We start from the raw sequence: 23,745 nt of genomic DNA, 5'->3' as shown, positions 1-23,745 counted from the left end.
CGCTGAAATATTACTTGGAGAGGCGAAGGTTTGGTGACTGACTCTGTCTTTGCACAAACGCAGGGGCCAAATTTCACCTTCCAAATGAAAGAAAGCAGTGCATTTAAGCATGAGACCGCAGCTAAAGCAGTTTTAGAGCCTGTAGGAATATTATTAAGTGATGTCACGTAAATATTATGAACAAAATAATTAATCTCAGTACCCAACTTTTGCTATTTGGTACTAGACAGTAACCTATCCAGTCCCTGGAGCATGCTTAACACATGATTTCTTATTTTCAAGCATTTGAAGTATTTAAAGAAATCAATTAGAGGCCAAACTTCTAGAAGTGCATAAATGATCATGCTAAACACATTATAATCACCCTACAAAACAAAACCACTAATGACGTACTACAAATTTTGAATTAGAAAATATCTTCTATTCTATTCTATTTCTAATGCTTTGTTATAGTGTTAACTTTGGAACATTATGACAATAATGTTCTGTGGTTATATTATTTTATATTCATGACTATATTATTTTGATAAAATAAAATTTAGTATAGTTATATAAATATATTAATATAATACACTATTGGTCAAACCCAGAAAAATAAATGACCATGTTATCTTCAATATAAATAAATACTTAAAGTCACCATAAAACGGTAGTAGCAACCTGCCCACCCGCCATACCATGTGACCACAGGTAAAGATATCACTTCGAGGATTTGCATTTTTGATTCAAGATTATGAGGACACATGAATTTTTAATTAAATAAAATTAAGCTTACATATAAGTAATTTGTAATAAAAATGACTACAGTATTCCAAAACAAATATAAGGTTTTCATTTAAATTTATTGCGACTTTAAAATTTAAAATAAACCAATTTGACTTTTTCACTAAATCACTATCAGGTATATTATGTTATGAATGGCAACAGGTTAAAATTATACCAGTCTAATTTTTAGTTTGTGTGTTAATATTTAGTTTATTCTGTTTTATTTTTGTTAGGTCTTTTTGTAATAAAATTTATCTAATATGAATAAATTTATTTTATTTCCTAAAATAGTTGTTTAAAAATAACATTGAGTGTCTACATTCTAATAAGACAACATAGCCAGATTTACAAATATAATCTATACCCAAACTCACAAAATACAAACCAAACTTCAGTAAAGTATTTTAAAATGTATCATCAAAATATGTATGGTTTGTTATGAAGAATACAAGAACATGAACAACCGAACAGAACATAAAAAACAAACTAAATAAAATAAGACAAACCTGTTTTCTTTGAAAAAAGCTGGCATGTTTGAATATGTGACACTTCTCTGTAGTGACTTTATTTCCTCATTGTGTCAGAATAATAAATCAGATTCAAAGTGATCTGAAACATACGTGTGTGTGTGTGTGTGTGTTTACAGTCGGGCCTGTCGTCTGTATGATTGACAGCCGAATAGCTGTTCTCTGTCACCTCCCATAACATCACATTCACTCACAATTTGGCATTTGACAGTAGCCAGCGCACACAAACCCAGTGTCGGCAAAATCTGTATTCAATAAAGTGACACTATACTTACACTGAGATAGTATTTTGTGCTGTGTGCTTGTAATAAAAAATAGGGGTAAAAAGAAAACTGGGTGAATCACAAGAAAACACCCGCATTTCAAACACAAAAGGAAAAGCATAATAAAAATGAACATTTTCTGTATGACAAGACACTTTAGCAAATTGCTTTTTTGATCTGGTGGGAAATGTGACCCAAGCAAATTTGTGACAGTTTTCATAAAATTCACCAGGTTAATCTGTGGAAACTTAAAACAAAATGTGTATGTGTGTGTATTCTTCCTCTAAATAAACTCTTACTTCCCCAGTTAAACACAGACACAAACACACTTTAACAGACAAAATGATTGTCTGTTTTGTGTCAATACAACATCACCGTAGGCATTCTCCCCACCCAAACATGCACATACAGTCACGCTCTGTCCCTGTGGAGTGGAGGGGGAATCCCTGTCAGGTCAGTCTGAGCCAATCCCAACCAAACAAACAGATGATGTCATCATTCATTAGCGCTCGGCCCGGTGTGGGCGATCCTGTTCTGCCTTGCACCATCCCACACAATCCGTCTTTCACCAATGCCCTTCTTGGACGTCTCTTCCTCGCTTTCTCTTCCTCTCAGGCAGGTTTAACTCTCTAAGCCCTGATGACTGGAACACAACTCATCACTGGGATTTTAATTAATCATGAGTCAACAGGATAATCAAAGTTATTGGTGCGGTTTCCTGGACAGGGTTTAGATTAATCCAGGACTGGGCTTTAGTTATATCAGGACATTTGAGTTTTTACAAACAAACCTTACAAAAAACAAAGCTCAAACATGCATTTTAGTCTGGGACTACGATAAGCCCTGTCTGGGAAACCACCCAATTGATTTTTAAGATATTGCTTTTGCTGCAAACTATTTTACTGACTTCTACTAGACTTAAAGCCACAATATGTTCGATTTTTGTAATAAAATATTTAAAAAACACTTGGTCGGTGTGATATATTTCATGCATTTGTTTACTTACATTATCTCAAAAGTTCCCAAGAATTAGTCTATGGCAACACGAGTAGACAAATGCGAAATTGGCATTACGATGGCCTAAAATAATGTGATCAATACAGGTAATAAAAAACATTAATTAATTACCTGATCCGTGAACATGATTAGCAATCTCCATATGTTTCTGGGTAAAAAAAATAATTTCCCATCATTCCACTCTCCATCATAATGCCATTAAGCCTTTAGTGATAAAATCCTTTAAGTATTGTATTAGATCGGTTCGCCCAAAACCATTAAATAAAACCAAGCAACCTGATGTCACAGGAATTTGCATGTATTTTACGAGTTGGCTAATTTTTACGAACTCATGAAGATATTGTGTTGGACCAAGAAGACACAATTTCATACAACTACTTAAGCCGAAGATATAATTGGGCCATCCGAGTATGCACACCGTCCGCATGACGTCATTTTCGTTATTAGGAGGGTACACCGACAGTCCGCAGCGCATGTGCATGATATTGTTGAGACAGGTCACTCCACTACAAACAATTACACAAAGGCAATAAACAGCTTTTCCACACACACCATCATCTTTCTTCTTTTATTTTCACTTCTCCCAAGAACAGAAAGCTGTGCAGCATTTTTGTCACCATGATATTTGATTCCTGTTCTTGTTGTTTGTTCTAAACTTTGTGGTGGATCCGCTATTTTTCTTCATCTTTCCAAATTTTTTATGTACTGTAAATGTCGCAAATCAGTGCTGCCCTGACGGCCTGGTAGAGTAATAATTTGAATAAGTAATCATTTTTATTTTGTACGTGTCGAAGGTGGCAATCCACGCGTAGCCCCAATAAGTATACTTGGAAAGCTGTGAAGGGCGGATGCGGAAAAAAGGTATAACAGGCCCTTTATCCTCCAAAAACCTGACCATCAAAGACATATCAGCCAATCATTGTCAAGAAAACACAAATCTACTAGCAGAAATAGGTATTTTTCTTGCCTCGCTGCCTTATGAGGCAATGACTTCATGAAGGCAGCTCCGGGGAATGCATTCGGACAGACTTCATAGGCAGCGTAATGGTATTTTGTTTGAAATATAAAGAGAGCGTGCCTTTGTGATAACTCATTTCATATTTTAAAAACGGCAATACTTATTTATCACAAATGCAATTTAAAAGGTGTAAAAAGTGAAAATAGAACCTTATTTACACTAAATTTGTGCTCCAGTCGCTTTCTTGGCCGCCATTTAATTTTTCTATCTCGACCAGGACCCACCAATCACATTCCTGACATATAAGCACACGCAGAATTGTGGAACAGGACGATTAGGGTATCTCAGGAGTCAGGAGGTAGGGCAAACCTTGGATTTGGATGATGACGCCATTCCTGCCTTGGAAAGCTGCCTCTGAAGGCGGCATTTTGAGATTTGAAGACTGCTTCCCTCCCATACAGCAAAAAAATTGCATTTCTCCGCCCAATTTTTTTTTTTTAAATGTATGCTAAATACATGTTGTGAAAAGCAAAGCTTAATTCAATATATTTGTGATTTTTTTTCAACAGGTTTGTAGGTTTAAACAAGTTTTTCTTCCAATGCTACTTGAATATAAATGCTTAAAATATATATTTATTTTTAAAATATATCACTAAACATGCAAAAAAAATGCCATATTGGTGAAAAATAGATTTTTGTAAACATATTTCCAAATATATTTCAGTAAATATATTTTTGGGGCATTTAGAAATATATTTAAAATTGTATTTTAAAATATATATATATATTTGCCATATGTGATGATTTATTTTAGGACTATTTATTGAGTGTTGCTTCAAACATCATTTCCAGCACTCTAATACAGAAAATGTCACTGGTCCTACAAATAAGCTTGTTTGTTTTTAAATGAATATCTGCATTTTTCTTTTGATTTGTGGTGAAATTGGACATGTTTTGTGAGATGCACTCAGGAATCTTCTGATCAAAAGAAAAACCCTAAAAAATGCACTTTGCTCAACACAAGCATTTTTCGCAGTCATTGTGGAGTCTTTGTGATTGGTATTCTACATTGGACAGCACTGCCAAAACTCACGACGCCTGCCAAGGGAAATAAGTGTCACTTCCAATCAACGCACCGTTTGGAAACGGACGCAGCCTAATCCAAATCTAAACAGTTAAGATAACAAGATTGCAGTTTATCTTTTGTTTTTGTAAAAGGACTTAGTCCTGATTGTTATGGAAACTTTTTGTATACTTGTTTACAGCTGTATTTCTTAGTTCTATGTACTGTACAAACCTATAATGAAACATCAAGTCTAATATTATAATAATATTATCTACAAAAGTATCTTCATTTTATGAACATTTGTATGTCTCAATGGTCCACACTAATGTCACCTCTCAGTTATTTCAGCTACATGTGAATAGGTTTAAATGTGTGAAAACAAACAAACAGGCTTAGGAAATCCCCAGTGCTCTACTTTAATAAGCTGCTAATGTATTTATATAGGGGAAATTTTGGCAGTGTAACCAAAGCCCCTCATTGGTTAGTTAAAAACCTGTTAAACGGTCACATGGGCAACTGTGAACCGACGCCTTTAATGTTGCTAAAGCAAAATGAGCAAGCGTGGACCCAGATTAACACATATGCAGCTGTGAACACACGAGTTTAATAACAACAACAACTTGGGTTGTGCATTAATGCACCTGTTTTACACTCCAACACCGAGTAAATCGCTCTCTCTCTCTCACACACACACTTACACAGAATCCAGATTCAAGGGTCTGTTTGCATATGAATCTGACAGCGATCTGAATGTGATGAAAGGAGTTTGAATAATGATGAAAAGAAAAGGGCTCACTGGAGGCACAGAAGTCTTCTCCTTTCAGTGCGAGAGAACCGCCGAGTCCCTCTCGAATGCAGCTGTCATCGCCACTGTATCGCACAGACACAAAAGCACATTCAATACTGTCCTTTATGTCTCTGAGGTACTTCCAGCAATGCTAAAGAATCCAGCTCTCATCAAAAATTAATATTACCGTATGAAAAGGAGAAAAAGGTCTTTCTTTTTAAAGCACATTTTGGCAAAATGTCATTCTGACTTCACTTTTTTCAAGGACTCTGTGTCATTAAAAATAGCACAAATGCCCGCCTCGCTCCTTAGCGCCTCCCCCTTAAAATCCATTAATCTCCCACGCTGCACCCACCACCACTGATGTGAAAGTGAATTTGTGATTTGTCTGTTAAGTGGATCAAAAAGCTAATCGTGGCAAAGTTGAGGCACGTCGAAAGTGTAAAAACTACACTGCGCGTGTTTCAGGACAGACGAGGACACGGCAAGGGGATTGGAGATGGGTCGTGTTTAGAGACAACATGTTAATCTCTCTGAGCTTGTTAGGATGAAGTTGTTTAGCGTTCATTGATGGATTCCCTCATTGATTTGGTGCTGCTGGCTAACTTGGATTATGAATGTAAAAATACTGAAACTTCACTTTAGGAAAGGGATGGGAAAAACTGACTGGTACACTTGGTTTCTGCGGCTCCAAATAAAACATTTCTTAAAATCTTTCTTTTTTAACGGTCATCATGGAAACACAAGTGCTCCTGGTGCTCAACTGATAGAGCATCGCGTTAGCAGCACAAAATGTCATGGGTTTGATCCCCGAGGAACACACCTGCATATAAAATGTACAGCTGTCACTTTGGCGTCTGCCAAATGCATAAATGTAAAGTGTAGCTAGGATGACGTTGGTTGTAATAAAGACATATTTGGTACCTCAATGCTTTCTACGACTGCATACTTCATGCTGGACTCCTCACTGGTATTAGTATCTAGTCACAGTCATCCTACTATCATGACAAGCCTGCTTGGGCTTTCACAGTTGGCAAGCATGTGTGCCAGCGTCTTTCTCAAGTTCCCTAGCGCTTGAGAGCGTCAGTCTAAGCAACAGCAGAGTCTGTCGCTATCATCTCTGCGTGTTCATGAGTTGTTTGCTATGTTTTCCTGCATCGATTACAGCCCGGCTGGAGATGCATTATGTAATCTAACACATCGCAACAGACACTGAGATACAGAGAATCCACATACTGTACATCCTACACCGCCTCCGCTACACACTTCAATCTCACATCTTTTTTCTCTCTTCTGTGACTATATAAATCTTTTCTTCTTTCTATTCTTGTTTGCATTAATAAACTCAAAACACACCATCAATGTGTTTGAAGCACTACCTACATCCAAGAGTCTGCCTCTTACATAACCACCGTGGGCTCATCCATACCCGACTGATCCTCTCCACCCAACCCAACAGTAATTCAGACCCCAGGGATGAAGATCAGGAGGGTCGGCTGAGCTTCAAACTGAACCAGGTGAAATTCTTATAAACAATACATTTGAATGCACAAAAAGGGAAAGTTTAATAAAAGGAAACATTAAGACCAAACAGAAGAGATTCATGACCTTTTGGGCTGATCAACCATGAGATGACCTACGGTACAAAACCACCACATGTCTATTGAAAGACAGCAAGACAGAAAAATAACAACAAACATTCAGCTTGCCAATCGTGCGACACGTTTAATAAAAATACAAACATAACATTGAACAATAGTGCACCAATTTTAAAAATATGCATGTGCCAGTTTGGGCCAAAGTCATGTTTATTTTTACCTTATGGATTTGAGAAATTAGTACAGCAATATTTTTCTGATTTAAAACATTTGACATTGTAAAAGTGATATAGAAATAAATGTATTTGTGACCAATGGCCAATTGCGTTTCAATACAAAAGTTATAAGGTTGCCCAACACACCTGTAAAGCTGTGCAATGTATAAAATGAAAATAAATAAAGTGCAATCACGCTACCTGTTCAAACACAAGGATACAGCTGGCCATACAAGATGATCAATAGTAAAAAACTCATCGCTTACACTTCTCAAAACAATAGAGGTCAACATACAGAAACGAAAGAGGAACATGGAAACAAAAGAGGTCAAAACATGATCACACGCTCTCACAACAAATACCTGAGCAGCAGTGAAGATATATAGACGGCGGGACTGCCTGGTTATTTTCTCTCCCAGTGAAAGTGTATCAGGACGAGCCGGATTTCCCTGAAGCACCGAGGAACGCCGCTGGGAAACACCTGAATGTGTCCTCTCTCAAACACAAACACACCACATAACCACAGCAGACAGACCTCGCCTAGAAACTCTTTCTCTGTTTCGCTTTCACTCGTATGAAAAGCCGGCTGTGTGTTGATAGCTCACTCACTCTCTGGGCTGGAAAAGCTTCAGTTCCCGACCCTCCTTCATTCCCTCCTATCTATCTCTCTCGTCTCCTCCTCCAGCGTTCCTTTTATTTGCCAGCTACTTTTCTCAGTGTTTCTAATCCCTGCGCAGGGAAAGCCCAGACGACCGCCACGCTGACTTCCTCTCTCACCGAATGAAACACAAAGCAGAACGGAAGGTCTATAAAAAGCCGGCTGCCTAATTCCCTCGGCTGAACGCTCGCACCGTGCACACACACACACACACCGAGGAATCTGAAATGTTTATCGGCATCAGATTAGCTCCTAACCCACTTGTGGAGAACGGCCGCCCACAATACAATCGCACGCTTTTATTAATACACAACTCCAGCCCACACACGGCACAGCCGCCCGCACAAAACATAACAACATAAACAGGCTGACAGATGTAAACAGACATCTACGATCCAGCATGGACACTGATGTAAATGACAAAATTCATCAATATGATTGCTCTTGTATTGCACAGTGTACAGCATTGTGTCAGCAGTGCAAAGGTCATGGGTTCGCACATGCTGCATACTGATAAAAATGTGTACCTTGTAATCCACCATTAGGATGCATTAAAAAAATAAAAGCATTTGCCAAATGCATACATGCATATATTTTAAGATTATTTACATTGATGAATCTAATTTGCATTATGCTAAAACAATGAGATGAGCTTGTGCGAGGTAGATTTTATGATATTCAGGAAAGGATTATGTATTGCATGCACACACAGCTGTCAGGAAATCCCTGGTTAACACCTGTGAGCTGTTCTGGGTGGATGCATTTGATTCACACACACACACATACACTTATACAAAATTAGTCACTCAACTCAGACATATACACTCACACACCTCAGGCAAAGCCCAGTGATTCCCACGCTCACGGTACACATATTCACATCACTTCGTCTCTGTAAACAAGTGCTTGCATGTTCAAAAACAGACCCAGTGAGAAAAGACATGAAAGTAAAATATCAGTAAACAAAAACAATGGCATAACATTTATATAAAAAATGTATTCTTCGCCGAGTTTACCGGAAGTTACGTGATGACCACGAAAGCTGCGTGTTTATGTTGTTACTGCTGAAAACGGACTATAAAATGCTTAAATTGTTATTGTGTAGGTGTGAGCAACAATGTGCCATTTTTGGGTGTGTCCTTAAAAATGCAAATGAGCTAATAAAATGCAAACACGGATCGGTGGTTTGTTGAAATTCAATTGTGCGATCAATAATTTTTATCTCTCTTTTTTTGTACTTAATGGCAGTGCCGTAGTGGATAGTGCAGATTAAGAGGCGGTATTATTATAATAAGATCCCCTTCTGACATCACAAGGGGAGCCAAATTTCAATGACCTGATTTTTAATATGCTTACAGAGAATGGTTTATCAAAACTTAGTTACTGGGTTGATCTTTCATGAAATTTTCATGATATGTCCTCTTTAAAGTCTGATGGATGAATCTAAAGCAACATCAACAGTGACTTTTATCAGCTCTATTTTTACATTTTGATACAAAACGATAATTGAAAATGTCTATCTAAGATGTTATAATTAGATAAAGCTGCACTACTGTTTGAAAAAATGTATTCATGCATGCTGTGTCACGTGTTTAAACAAGAGAAAACAGCATGCAGATGTGCATGGGTACCGCCCACCGTGCTCACCCAAGAGGAAATGTTTGCTTTCAGTTTAATTTCTTTCTCATTTGTGGATCTATGAAACGGGAAATGAAGGGAAGACCACAAGAGGAGATTCATAGGAATGCTCGAACCCCATCCTCCTCCCCTGCCGGAGAAATTCCCATGGCAACAGCTGCTGAAGAAACTGCCCACGTTACGCAAGAGAAAAAAGCTCAGCTAGAGGGCAAGTGAAAAAAAAAAACACACAACCACGAACACGTCTCCCGCTTCATGAATCCACCTCGTCCTCATTCATTCCTCTCTGCCAATCATTTCCTCCGCCTGTCTTTCAGTTTTTTCACATTTCCATTCATCCCCACTTGCACTCACCATATAGATATTAAACCCCCTCCCACCCGGTCTCGCCTCTTTCTGATTCATGATTTATTTCGCCCCTGTAATATCCCAGTTATTTTCAAGCACATCACTTTCTCAACAGAAATCAATTCTACACATTTTTACCTCTCACAGCCACTTGGTCTAAATCATTTGTGCATCTTTTTTTCCACCGCAGTAAAGCACAAAAACATAATTTTGATGTCACTACAATCACTTTAACCATGTTTCTAAATGTGTGGGTATTCTTTCAGAGAACACCAGCATTCCCACACATTTAGATGAATGAATTTAAAGTACTTCATGATACCTGGATGATGTTTTTTATCTTAAAGCATTTACCTTCATATTTAAGGACATTTCTAGGTCTGCAAAAAACAATTTTATATTTGTAGATTTTCTGTGATGGTGGAAATCCTTTAAAACAAATACTAACGCTAGTACTAAAAAAAAACCACCTACCATAATCATTAATTTTTTATCATTAATCATTTAATCATCACTACACATTATTCTGAAAACAATCTCTGAAAAATCTTTTGCGCCAGTGCTCACCTTTCATGTCAGGAGAAAATAACATAAACAACCACACACACGCACGCACGCACGCACACACAATATGGTTTATAGGAATGGGGAACTTCAAGAAATGTGTAAAAGGCGCCTCTTATTTCTAAATATAGTCTGATAACACACTCATATACTGCATAATCTTCTTATTCACTGTCTAAACACAGTTATCACAGAGTAAGTGGGTTTACTAAACTATTTTGGGGTAGTAAACTTCTCCAGATATGAGCTAAATATTAAAATAATTCATAGACGCTCAATGCTATCTTTTTTTTCTAAAAATGCAATACGTTCCTTTAGGGTTAGAGATGAATGCCACAAGTCTTTAAAAGTGTTAGGGGTGGTTTCCCGGGCAGGGATTAGTTTAAATTAGGACTAGTTCTAAGTTTACACTGTAAAAAATTGCTGTAAAAAAACGAGGAATTTTGGACAGTAATTTACCGTTTCTCATAAATACAGTTGAATACTGTAAATAAACATTAATATGACAAACAAAATAATAACAGCAAGCTCCTGTTCAGTCTTACGGGATAATACAGTATTTTTTGGTTTGGTCAGGCATGTCAGACATGTGACGAGCTCATCTGCAACCATGAGTAAAACTGATTTAACTACACTGTTTTTCTGCATTTTATTATACGAGAAGGAAGCAGAATTAAAGACTGTCTATCCATTTTCACTCCGATTGTGACCCTACCAGCACTGAGACGGACGACGAATTCACTTGTTTTTTACTCCTCGCCTGTATATCAAGGTAAGCACAAACTGAACAGAGTCTGTGTTTCTAAGTGAAATAATTGACAAAATGTTATATATATTTGCTTATTTTTGAAATATTTCTAAAAACGATTTATTTGATTTTGACATATTTAGGGCAGATTGTTAAACGAATTGGCAACTAGCTATATAGGTTAAATACAAATAAAGATGCTAATGTTAATTTGCAATCTAATCAAATGTCTGACTGATGTGCGATTATCTATTGATATTTTTTTTAAATCTACATGAGGGATTGGGCTCTGTTTTACCATTTGTTTGTATCTTTTTTCAATGTGTGCACTTTTAATCTTTGTACAGCGCCTCGTGAATGTGTTAACATTTAGCCAAGTCCCATTCATTCCTATGGCTCCAAACAGGGATGAATTTAGAAGCCACCAAACACTTGCATGTTTTCCCTATTTAAAGACTGTTACATGAGTAGTTACACAAGTAAGTTTGGCACAAAATAAAACTTTTGTTTGGAGCCATTGGAATGATTGGGGCTAGGCTAAACGCTACATTCACGAGGCACTGTAAAAGATGAAGTGCACATAAGATAGGGCTGTATTAATTCGTCTAAGTTGAGGTAAGAACATAGTAAAATATTGAAAACGTCTAGTCCAAGGCTGATACTGCTGGGTAAGTGTAACACTAAGGTATGGAGTATAAAACAATAAAACAGTAGGCCTATAGAAAAGTCTTTCAGTCTGTCTAAAAAATCTCTTTCTGTAATTAATATCATTAGCTTTTCTAAGTAATGGATTTGTAGCAGTATAATATCTGATAGTTTTTTGGGACATTAACTATAATTGTTGTCTGCATCAGTTGCTGGTGATGAAGTAACATTTGGAGGTTGGATGATCAGCAGTGAAAACATCATCATCTGTGAAGGCAAGATGAAGCTGCGAGGACACTGGAGTTTGTTCAAAGGTAAATCCTCTAGCTGTTCAAGAATGTCACATTGCGTTAAATTAGTGTCTCTTTCTTTTTTGTAAATTTACTTTAATTGCATTAGGTCTTTTAAATAGTAAGTCGAAGTTTAAGCTAGCATGTGCATATAGACATAACACTGGGTTTTGGCCAAATTTGTTGTCATGCTACATGTTTTTGAATAAAGTATTTCTCTCTCATTACTGCCAGAATGGCAACAACCAGAATATTTATACTGTGAATGCAGTTGGTTTTATCTGTCTTCATTGCAATTAATCTTTACTTCTCTCATTGTACTTTGTAGATGCTTAATTGGTGTGAACCCTAAGAGGTGAACAAAAGCCAGGCAGGTGAAGGTGTCCGAGAAGACAGGAAAGCTTGTCCAGAAAAACGCAGCAACTGTTAATCCCCATGTGACCACCCTCATCAAAAACTTCATGGACTTTGAGTGGCTTTCACATTGTATTCTGCAGTGTTGTGATATTTATGTGACATCACAGCATTATGTTTTATTCAGCCCAGTCTCATTAGTGAGGCAGAAACTGACATTTAAGAATGCACTGAATTTTGTTATATTTAATAAAAACAGTGTTTTATCATCATCCTTTGTTTGAGAATTTTTTTGCAAGCAATTTTAAGTGTTTATTTTAAAATTACATTTTAACAATGCTAGAAAAATCACATTCTACAGTATAAATAACAGCAGGAACCCTAAAATAACAGTATAATGCATCCAAACATCTGACAGTATTATACTGTGCAGCTCCCTTTTTTTACAGTACTGTCTCGTAATATTTGTACAGTAAAAAACTGTTGTTGTAAATTACAGTAGGTAATCTGTAAAATTACAACTATATGCTGGCAAATCTAGCTGCCAGTATATTACTGTAATTTAACAGTGAAATTTTTTACAGTGTAATTAAGACATATAGCTAGTTTTAAAAACATTACTTGTGTGCATTTTGAGGCAAAACAAAAGGCACTGATGTATTTTAAGATATGTCTGTGCAAGTTGTTTTTAGTTTGGACAGCTCTTAAATTTATTTTAGTCTATAGGACTAGTCTAATCCCTGTCTGGGAAACCACCCCTATATGATTATATATTAATGTAAACAACTTTATTTATATATATTTTACAAAGACACTTGCATATTAAAATCTGAATAAGAAATAAATGTTAGCTAATATAAGTAATTACTAGAAGACCTTTTAACCTTCAAGGCCAAAGCCAAGGCTGCAGAGCGAGCGAGCGAGCAAGAGAGAGAGAGAGAGAGAGAGAGAGAGAGAGAGAGAGGAGGAGAGAGGAGAGAGAGAGAGAGAGAGAGAGAGAGAGAGAGAGGAGAGAGAGAGAGAGAGAGAGAGAGAGAGAGAGAGAGAGAGAGAGAGAGAGAGAGAGAGAGAGAGAGAGAGAGAGTAGAGAGAGAGAGAGAGCGAGAGAGAGAGAGAGAGAGAGAGAGAGAGAGAGAGAGAGAGGGGAGGTGTCCTGCTGGTCGGACAGATTGTGACTTGAATCAAGAGTCACTGTGGCTTTCATCCATTGCGGTTGTAAATCAGTTTTACGTGGAGACAGGCATGTTTATTAATCTTACACATGTTTTTGGCATGATTCGAATCTTTGTAATGTTTGTGATGATTGTGCCCTCATAAAGTACACAAGTTACGAGAAACATTCCAATGAAAAACATTTCCAAAGAATCCACATCACATCAAATCTTAACGGATTGAATCTGGCACTGTGCTGGGAAAATCCACTTTTATGTGTTCCTCAAAAAAAACACACAAACACAACACAAAACCCAAAATTTTCTGATCGTGAGATCCCAGCAGAGGCACAAACATAAGTCTGTTCTCAAATGGACAGTTAACTATAAAACAATCATGTAAATTCTGTATTTAAACACAAAAGATGTTTGAAAATTGCAGAAAATTGCATGCAGTTTACCTTAAAATCTAAATAACCTTGAGAAGGACAAAAAGTGTGGTAAAAAGTTGCCCATCTAATTTAAATTTTCATTATCAGCTCACAAATAAAACCTCACAAATCTTACATGTTTATGTTTGAATATGTCATATCATGTCATGTCAAGCCAGGCTATCAAAAAATATCTCCCTATTGAGTTCCGCAGAAGAATGAAAGTCTTTGAAAGACATTTGGGTGATTAAATGATGATCACACCTGCTTTTCTGAGTTGTTCTGCCTAAATCCAACTCTATTATTACAGCCTTTCTTCCCTTTTATATTTTTCTTTCTCTTTGTACGAGAGTCACTCGGGTTACCGGATTCCCGCTGGGTACTTGGGCTCCTGTTCAGAGCTGTGACTCTATCAAACTGCCATCTCCCTTCTCTCTTTCTCTCTACCCCAACCATTTTTCCTCTATCTATCGCCATTCCCTTATCCCCTTTGGGGTCTCTCCCACAGATAATCAATTGTTCACAAAGTCAATCCACCTTTCCGAAAAAAGGAAAAATCATCTTTCTCCTCCTCCTGCAGTCAGACTCAAGCAACAGCACCTGCACACAGACTCATGCTGTTCGTGTTGCCCTGGCAACAGTTCGCTCCAGCTTCACTCACACACATAAACCTCACACACACACACATGCATGCCCCACACAACGCCCTTATAAGGGTTTCCTGTCGCTATGCAGGATTTCGTATCTTTAGAGCAATACTGTTTTTAAATAAAGTCTTCATGCCTGAACACAATGATGTGTTGTTTCAATACATGTTTGAGCCATCAAGCCTACCTAATAAAATATAGTATGGGTCAGATATGTATGATCATTGATAAGATATGTATGTGTTAGATATGTTTTCAAAGATAACTTTAAGTGAGAGGTGTCTCTTTGATATATAGTTATATAGTAAATGCTTAGTAAACAAAGGTAAAGACAATTAAATAGCGAAAGACTTAAAGGGACACTCCACTTTTTTTGAAAATATCCTCATTTTCCAGCTCCCCTGAGTTAAACAATTGAGTTTCACTGTATTGGAATCCATTCAGCCGATTTCCGGGTCTGGCTGTACCACTTTTAGCATAGCTTAGCATAATCCATTGAATCTAATTAGACCATTAGCATCTCGCTCAAAAATAATTAAAGAGTTGCGATATTTTTAAAACTTGACTCTTCTGTAGTTACATTGTGTACTAAGAAAGACGGGAAATTAAAAGTTGCAGCAGGTGCAATGATATTATGCAGTGCCCGAAAATAGTCCCCAGCTATTAAAAATTACCAAGGGAGATCGGCTGAATGAGTGTCCCCCCTTTAAAAAAAAGAAGCGTACACCTAAAGTTGGGCTAAATTTATAGCGTCCTCATGGTAATTTTCCCTATTTAGTCAATCTGACCTTTAAAGTGTTACACTGGCATGTGAAGATGCTCTTGAAGGTGAACTTGACCTTCAACATCCCACTCTATAAGCATCTTCAGAAGTGGGTGTGGTCTGTGTCAGGAGAGGAAAAAGTCCTCCAAAATCCACTAGACGCTCACACTCAGCTCTGGTTCCAGTCTGGTAGTTTTCACAGTACAATCTGACATTTATTTAGTTAAGAAAATTCACTTTAAATGTAATTTCATCACCCTATTGATGCTTTTTCACAGTTCGTACCTGATACTTAAGTACCACATACTGATACAAAAACATGACATGTAGATCTCTGATTGGTCAAAGAGAATCGCCACTATCAACATCATTGCTACATGCAAGATTAGCTTATCCAACAAGTAATATTGTTTTCTGTGTTTTGTTGTACAAAACTCCCAAACTCCCTTTTAGCGATGAAAAACAGCTGCATGCTGAAAATAAAGAACACCATTCCATTGACATGCTCCGTTGCTTACGTGTTAAGCATTTGTTTGTTTCGCGTTTACGATGATGTCACGCAATAGAGGCAATGCAACTGTAATGATAAGTTTATAATCCACCCACTCTGAAGTGCCACTACACTGCGATGGGAAAACAAGTAAAGCGAGCCGGGTACAGAGTCATGTCGTACCACACAATGGAAAAGCACCATTTAAAATAAAAATAAACTTTAAAAACAGAAGCACGCTAGAATCAAAAAAGGTCCAAAAGTGTTGATTGAAAAAAATGCTGCAGGATTACTTCCTTTGTTACAAAATAATATTTTGAATCGGCAAGTGAAATAGTAGCTACATTTGAACAATTTAACAAATTTTAAAACCACAAGTAACAAAAAAACATAAGTAGGCTACATAAAAAAAAACACTGGAGCATTCGGTCTACTATGGTGTTGTGTTTTTACTGCAATGTCACAAAGGTGACTGCAAACACAGAAAGGTGAATGAAGCTACAAGCAAATACAAAGCGTTGATGCTGACCATAGTGCAAAACAAATGAAACACAAGAACAAGAACAATTCACAACAACAAAAACACAAGCCAAATTATGTACACAAATAGAAAGGCAGAATCTCGCTCTTCTGCTTTTGTTTAAATACCAACAGACCGAACGAAGCCGAATCTTTTTTTGTCCGCACAACCCCAATAGTCTAAAACCTCACATTCAGTCTGAGATGTGATGTGGGAGAGAATCTATCTTCTGAAAATGTGCATGTAAATACACAAGCTTTTTTTAGACTATTAGCCCTTCATGTGGTGTTGCACAGAAATACCTCAGCGAACACACACACACACACACACACATACACACACATACACAGTTTCTCAGGGTATGGCGGGTGGGTGGTGTTAGTCCAGCATTAGTCACATCGGTCTGATACGCAGTCGGGGTTTGACAGACATTCAGAATGAAAGTATTCATACAAATTGAGGAGGTGGAGAGAAGACATAGGTTTCGGATGGGTTCAGGTGTGGACACCTATGGTAGGAAGACATTTACAGGGTTTGCATGCCAGCTAACAGCCTCACAGAAAAGCACATAGGGGTGAAGTTAGGTTTTTACTATGTTTCACCACAAAAACATTTACAGGAGATTTGTTTGCTACTGTAAAACTGAATCAATATGGGATCTCATTCGGAAAAAGACATTTAAATTAATTTCAATAAATGTACATAAATGAGTTTACAACCAGCATTTTGTTTTTAAATATTATGATTTTGTAAAGAAGGAAGAAGTTTACATGATGCACCATCGATTTATATATACCATCATAGCATGATCAAAACAACTGATCAAAATTTTGACTTTCAGTTTAAATTTTTAAGCCACTGTGTCCACAATATTTTTTTTTCTTTTTCACTTCTACTATTGTTTTTTGAAGGAACTGCTATTACCACAGTAAAAGGTTTGTCAGATCACAGATGTGATATTTCATCATGAGATTTAGCTAGACAAAAAAGGAACTTATTGTTAGGAAGTGAAACTAAAAGCCATGTTTATGTCACAGAGTATTTTTGTTTAGTCATAGGAATAAAAATTTTCTCATCTGAACAAACATGGAAATGTGATGCATTGACACAAAGACTTAAAGAGCACCTATTTCATAGCTAAAAACTTTATTTTGTGTATTTGGTTTAATACAACGTGTTTGCGTGGTTTATGGTTAAACAAAACACATTATTTTCCACAAATCGTACATTTTTGTAGCTCCAGATTTCCCTCTCTTCCTGAAACGCATGGATTTCAGGGTTTCCCGCAGAAAATGTGTTAGTTAAGGTGGTAGGGTTGTGCAGGTGGGCGGGCCGGGGGCGTGGCCATCAAAGTGGCAGGGCATACGCGTCATGATGAAAATATTTTTATTTAAAACACTCAAATAAAACTCAATTTTCAAGAAACTATGACAGAAAATGAACACATACTAAATTATTAATGAATTAAATGTTTTATCAACAGGCTAGTTATCCTCCAGACATTGAAGGAACAGGTCTTTCTCTCATTTCGGCCATGTGGCGCGTGCCCGCTCGCAGTGTATTCACCGAGATGCACTTTTGTACAGCAAATTTCTTTTTTTTGGACGACCTTGTTAAGGTGGTAGGGTATCCCAGCTTAGGTGGGCCGCCCGAACTGAAAAGTGATGTGGGAAACTCTGGATTTAAAAGCTATGTGTTATCTTGATTGGCCTGAATACCTCTGACGTCAGCCAGAAATGTGAGACTCCTTATCATGTTTGAAAAATTCGCACATTAACTTACAGGCTGTGAGTTCGAAGCGGGAGGAATTTTGATAATGTCTGGCTTGTCTACATCAACAATCCCAGAAAGTAAACTGTTGCCTAAAATCTGTTTGTTTGTTGTAGTCCAAGAAAAGAGATTTACGTTGGAGACGATAACTCGCGTCATCGTTTACACACCTTATGAATTTTGTTAATATGTACTAATACACACCAAAGGTAATGTAAAATCGTGAATCAGACAATAGGTGCTCTTTAAGAAACTGCAGGCCTCTACCCTGAATCTCAAACCACACTCTTAAAGAAACATACAGAAGCAGTCTTTAAAATAATAGCAATGTGTCGTGTAAATATGCTGTAAGCAAAAGATAAAACCGAAAGATCAACTAAATCCAACTCTCGACACTTCAAGTGTGACATGAGCACTTCGTTGACAGTAACAGGAACAACCGTGATGTACTTTGGTTGCGGTGTAAAAATGTGTAACTCAACAGAGTACCTGACCCTTCAGCAAAATGGTCTGTCTGTAGTTTCAGAAATGATGTCAGAAAACCCACAGCAAGCAAACAAAGAAACATGCTGCAAACCAACGTGAGCTGGACACCCTTGCTTCTTTTAAAAAGCAAACTGGTTACATTTATAGCATTATTACTGGAAACAGTCAGTCTTTCCAGAGACGAAGGAAAACGAATTACTCCTAAGTAAAAAAATGTAGAAAATGAAAACAGTACAAGCCTTTTTTAAAGAGCTGATCTGTACTTTCACACAAATATTCCATAAGCCACTACGATTGAAGGAAAAACAAACCCTCACATTCATTTTTTTTACCATCTTTCTCAAACACACGCAGTTTCCTGATAGTTGAACAGACATGGCTGAACTTGTTACTGCACTTCTGTTTTAGTTACTGTTGCTAAAACGCAGGGTGATCCCAGCCGCAGGGAACAAGAACAGAGAGAGAGAGAAGGAGAGAGAGACTACAGCTTTATTAGTTATGCGAAAAAGTGAAGAAATACTAGTTTGTCCCTTATAAGCATGACACAACAGGTAAAATCCAGCCATCCTCAGACTTGCAACAAGACAAGCACCCTAAAATATTTGTAATTAAGATTAATGATATGTTGCATTAATAGCTTTATTTAATGGCAATTTACTGCTGTAATTGTCATAATACAATAATCAATATATTAATGCTCATATTTAAATGAAATTAATATCAATTAAAGTCCTAAATTTAAGTAAATGCTTGAAACCAAACAATTATAAATTTAATTTAATACATTAGTATACAATGAAGCTTAACTAGGGATGTTCATTTCAGTTAATTTTTCTGACCGACAACTGCAGCTTGTTTAACCAAACATTAACCTGATTTTAATGTTTAATTGTCAATGAGTAAAAATACACTTGACGGTTGTCTGTGAGCCTGTAAAAACAATACAACCATTTTATTTCATTTGAATGTGCAAACAGCAGCAACGGATCAACAACAGAACCAGGATTCACATATAAGCAAGTTTTCATGCAACATTACATCATCAAAGAGCACTCGACCAGTCAAGAGGATGCCATTACTAAAGCAGGACACATTTCAAAAGTTTTGCTTTTTTCTTTTATGGTCAGGGTCTAGGACAGAGGCGATCAGCAAAGGTCTGGCCACTAAATATGTGTGAGACTAAGTATGACGTCTCGTGCGCACACAGAGCTTCCAAACCATACTCAAGCATGACCACATATGCAATACAAATGATTTGTCATACAAATTACTACTTTACCAGACCATCAGGAGGACCATCGCCAGAGGTTGAAGTGCTGCAAACTAAGTGATTTTCCGCCATACAATATAGTTCTCATTTGTATCTCCTTAAAAAAAAATCGCCATGTTTTATTTTGTGCCACCATACTTACTCGTGTAACTACTCATGTAACAGTCTTTAAATAGGGAAAACATGGAAGTGTTTGGTGGCTTCTTAATTAATCCCTGTTTGGATCCTAAGGAATGAATGGGGCTAGGCTAAATGCTAACACTTTCATGAAGCGCTACACAAAGATTAAGTGCATGCATTGAAAATAGATAGATATGTATTTATTCGTCTAAGTTGATGTGAGAACATAGTAATATATTAAAAAAAGGTGGTGGTTTCCTTTAATATGAGCATCCCTAGGCTTAACTACATGATATACTTGCATATCTACTTACTTTACTTAATAATTTAAATATTTTTGTTTGTCATAACAGCTATTATAGTAATCCAAATAATATTTTCACATAGTGATAAGTGGAAATGAAAAAAATTAATGGTAAAAATAGTATCCATCCTTGAAATGAGCTAAATTTATATAAACTAAAAAATGTTGGTTCAAAAAGGGTCATTCATTTAAATCAACCCAGAAAATGTTTACATTTGAGTCAACAATGGGTTAAAACAACCCAGAATAGGTTAAATAACAACCTAACGGGTTGGGTTGGATTATATAACCCAGCATATTTTTAGAGTGTAATTTGGTTTTCCTTTCCATTTTGGATGTCAATTTTGAGCACAAATGTTGCTCGGGGTGGATGAACCTGAAACCAGTTTTCCACTCCCTAATCATTGATATAAAAAAGAGATTCAGCATGGACCAGGACCTTTACGGGGCAGTCTCTAGTAAAAACCACTGGGTTCATGAAGCCCTCTTAACCCCCGCTTGACCTCTTGACCGCTAATGTTCAATGGAGTCAAAGGGGAAAGATGGGGCAGAGATCCCAGTGTAAGTCATGGGATAACACCAGATATAAATAACAGCATTCAATTCAGTATGTTAGAAAATGACTGGCTGTTTCTGCCCATGGAAAACTTTCTGCTGAAATGTTATGAGCATTGCTATGCGGTTATTAGGGTGTTGCTTACTGGTCCAAGTTAAAAGTAGTCCCAGTCCATCTCACTGGTTAAGCTGACATGCCTGGATCACTTAAACAAACAGAGCAATGTTTTAAAAGCATCAAGACTCATTTATAAATGTTTGCAGTGTTTTTAAAAGCTCATCCAAACAAGCCATGCCCAAATATCTTAAACTGTAAATCTATAGATTCAAGCCAAAGGCGAGTTTTCTTTGCTAGCTGACTACAGCCTTGATCCAAGACACAAAATCTTCCCTAAATTCACCATATGATTATTTAATCTGGCAGACATGGAGATCCGAACAGACCAAACTGAGCATCTGCAACAAAAATAAATATGTATAAATGTGAAAACACTGAATCTCTCATCCTGGGTTACACAATTGCACCCTGCGAATGCCTGGACTCTCGGTGGGTCGTTGAACAAACCCAAAGTCGATTATTAACAGGTTTTCCGGGTCACACAATCAAGCCGGCATTTTGGGTAAAACATTTACCCCTGCAGTTATGAAGGGACGTTCCGGGTTGCGAAATCAGCGTCTTTCCCTCCCGCCTGCACTGCACAGAAAAGGTCTTTTTCATTTTAACATTCTGTGGTCATCTCCCACGAACAGAGTCAGTAATCGTTTGACACAGTTAGCACTTGCGCGTGGGAGATGCTGTTTAAACGGCAGGTTGATTCAATACCTCAGACAGAGACAGAGAGACTATTTTGGGAGAAAGTGTGTTAAGAAGTGCTTTACAAATGGAAGGTGGAGGACGGCCCTGAGGAAACCTTCCTGCATTGGCACAGCGCACAATTTAACCACCTACAAAAATAGTCAAAATACAGACCCCAGCTGTCACCAGGGCAGTACCCTTTAAAAGGTTACCATTAGGTATACATTTGGTACCAATATATACCACTAATATTTGGTACCAATATATGTACCTCTGAGGGACTATTATGAACTCTATAGGTGCAAAGGTGTACTTTTTGAAAGGGTACAGCCCCAGTGACAGCCTTTGACCATTTTTTTCTGACAACAAACCCAAAATCAATAAATGTTCAAGGTTATTGAGGTCAAAGAAATTTCACATTACAAAATGTGTGAAATAACTTCTTCATGCATGCAAATTAACAACTGATGATGCATTTCACAGGAAAGCTTAACGTGTTCAAGGCTTTGGTTTAGAGGAAGTAGACTCCGGTGCATACTAATGTGCATTGTTTTGGTAACACGCTAACAAACACAGCATAGAAAAGAGGTCAGTATCACTTTAAAATATCAATAACTTCAAATGAAATGAAAAATATACATGCACTAATAAGATGTACAGACACCAGCCAAAACGTTTAAAAATAAAGTGCACTGTTCGAAGCATTGATGTTTAACTTCTTTAAATGCCAAAATTTAAATGCAAAACACCTCCTACTAAAACCATTTTCTGTGCTGCAGCGTTTGTGACCTGATTGCCGGTATCTATGAAACAGTTTTTTCAGCGGTTAAGGTTTATGTAAATGCTGCGAATCGGATAACATGCAGGGTTACGAATGTATGCGTGCTTGGAGACCAGCTGTTTCAGAAAAGTAAACAGAGCTTCCATACTTCCTGCCCGTTTACCCGCAAACTGCGTCACCGAAGTGATCCTGCACAGCTCCGAACTCACGTGAAGCCAAGGCACGACACAATAACACAAAACACAAGCTGACACCTTGGCCGAGTCTGCACCCAGCAATAATTTCAGCACGCCACCAAACAGTAAGTACACACTGGTAACCCGGTCGCCTCCAAGAACAATAAATCCTTTATGCACTTCGGCTTTGACCGTCTGATGGGATTATGACATGTGTTTTAGGGAAGGGCGTGTGCCTGGTTGATAGACAGAGGTCGCCTCTGTATCCATGACATCAATAAACACAGTGACCCAACACAAACCAGGGAATCCTCTCAAGTTCCTCCTCCTGGCATTTTTCTTTCTCTTTCTTTCAAAACATTGTTGTACAGTCATTTTTATTGCCATGGCCCAAGGCCACGATATGCCAGACTAACAAGTTCAAAAATGTTATTGTATTTCAGTTCATGTTGATGTTAATTAGTTCTAGATTCCTAAAGCATGAATCACATGAAAACATGGATCACATTTCACCCACTTTAAAATAATATTTTATAGCATAAAGAAAATTAAGCCTATTTTTAGGATTATTATGTTTTTCTTGTTTCGTGACAAATAAAACATTTCCCCAAAACGTAATTCTGGGTAGAGATCTATCTTTCTTTTTTTACTGTAATACAGATACGACAGCAAACATCCATCATGTTACGTGAACTTTACTTATTTGTTTACTTATAAGCCTATTGTTATTTTTTCACATAATAGTGAGCATTTAAAAAAGCAGGGGGGTAACACTTTACAATAAGGTTGTATTTGTTAACATTAGTTAATGCATTAGATAACATGAACTAACGATGAGCAATACTTCTACAGCATTTATTAATCTTAGTTCATGTTTATTTCAGCATTTACTAAAACATGTTTAAAATTAAAACTGTTAACATTAGTCAATGCACCATGAACTAACATGAATAGCTGTATTGACATTTACTAACATTAAAAAAAATAAAAAATAAATGATGAAAAACGATATTGTTTGTTCATGCATTTACTAATATTTACTAC

The 23,745-nt window shown here is 37.1% G+C and overlaps 1 protein-coding gene and 1 long non-coding RNA gene across 6 annotated transcripts in view; one reads left to right on the top strand and one right to left on the bottom strand.

The window, feature by feature from the left end:
* hivep1 (HIVEP zinc finger 1) overlaps nucleotides 1-23,745 on the bottom strand; it is a 52,779-nt gene that overhangs the window by 25,145 nt on the left and 3,889 nt on the right. The gene's annotated exons all lie outside the window — the stretch shown is intronic.
* LOC135775377 (uncharacterized) lies at nucleotides 10,848-13,022 on the top strand. Its single transcript, XR_010543867.2, has 3 exons — nucleotides 10,848-11,176; nucleotides 12,007-12,111; nucleotides 12,416-13,022. It is a non-coding gene; the product is annotated as an uncharacterized lncRNA (long non-coding RNA).

The sequence above is a fragment of the Paramisgurnus dabryanus genome, chromosome 19, assembly GCF_030506205.2.
Source record: "Paramisgurnus dabryanus chromosome 19, PD_genome_1.1, whole genome shotgun sequence".
Lineage (NCBI taxonomy): Eukaryota > Metazoa > Chordata > Actinopteri > Cypriniformes > Cobitidae > Paramisgurnus > Paramisgurnus dabryanus.
The sequence above is the reverse complement of the archived record's forward strand: the minus strand, read 5'-3'. Positions and strand labels throughout refer to the sequence as shown.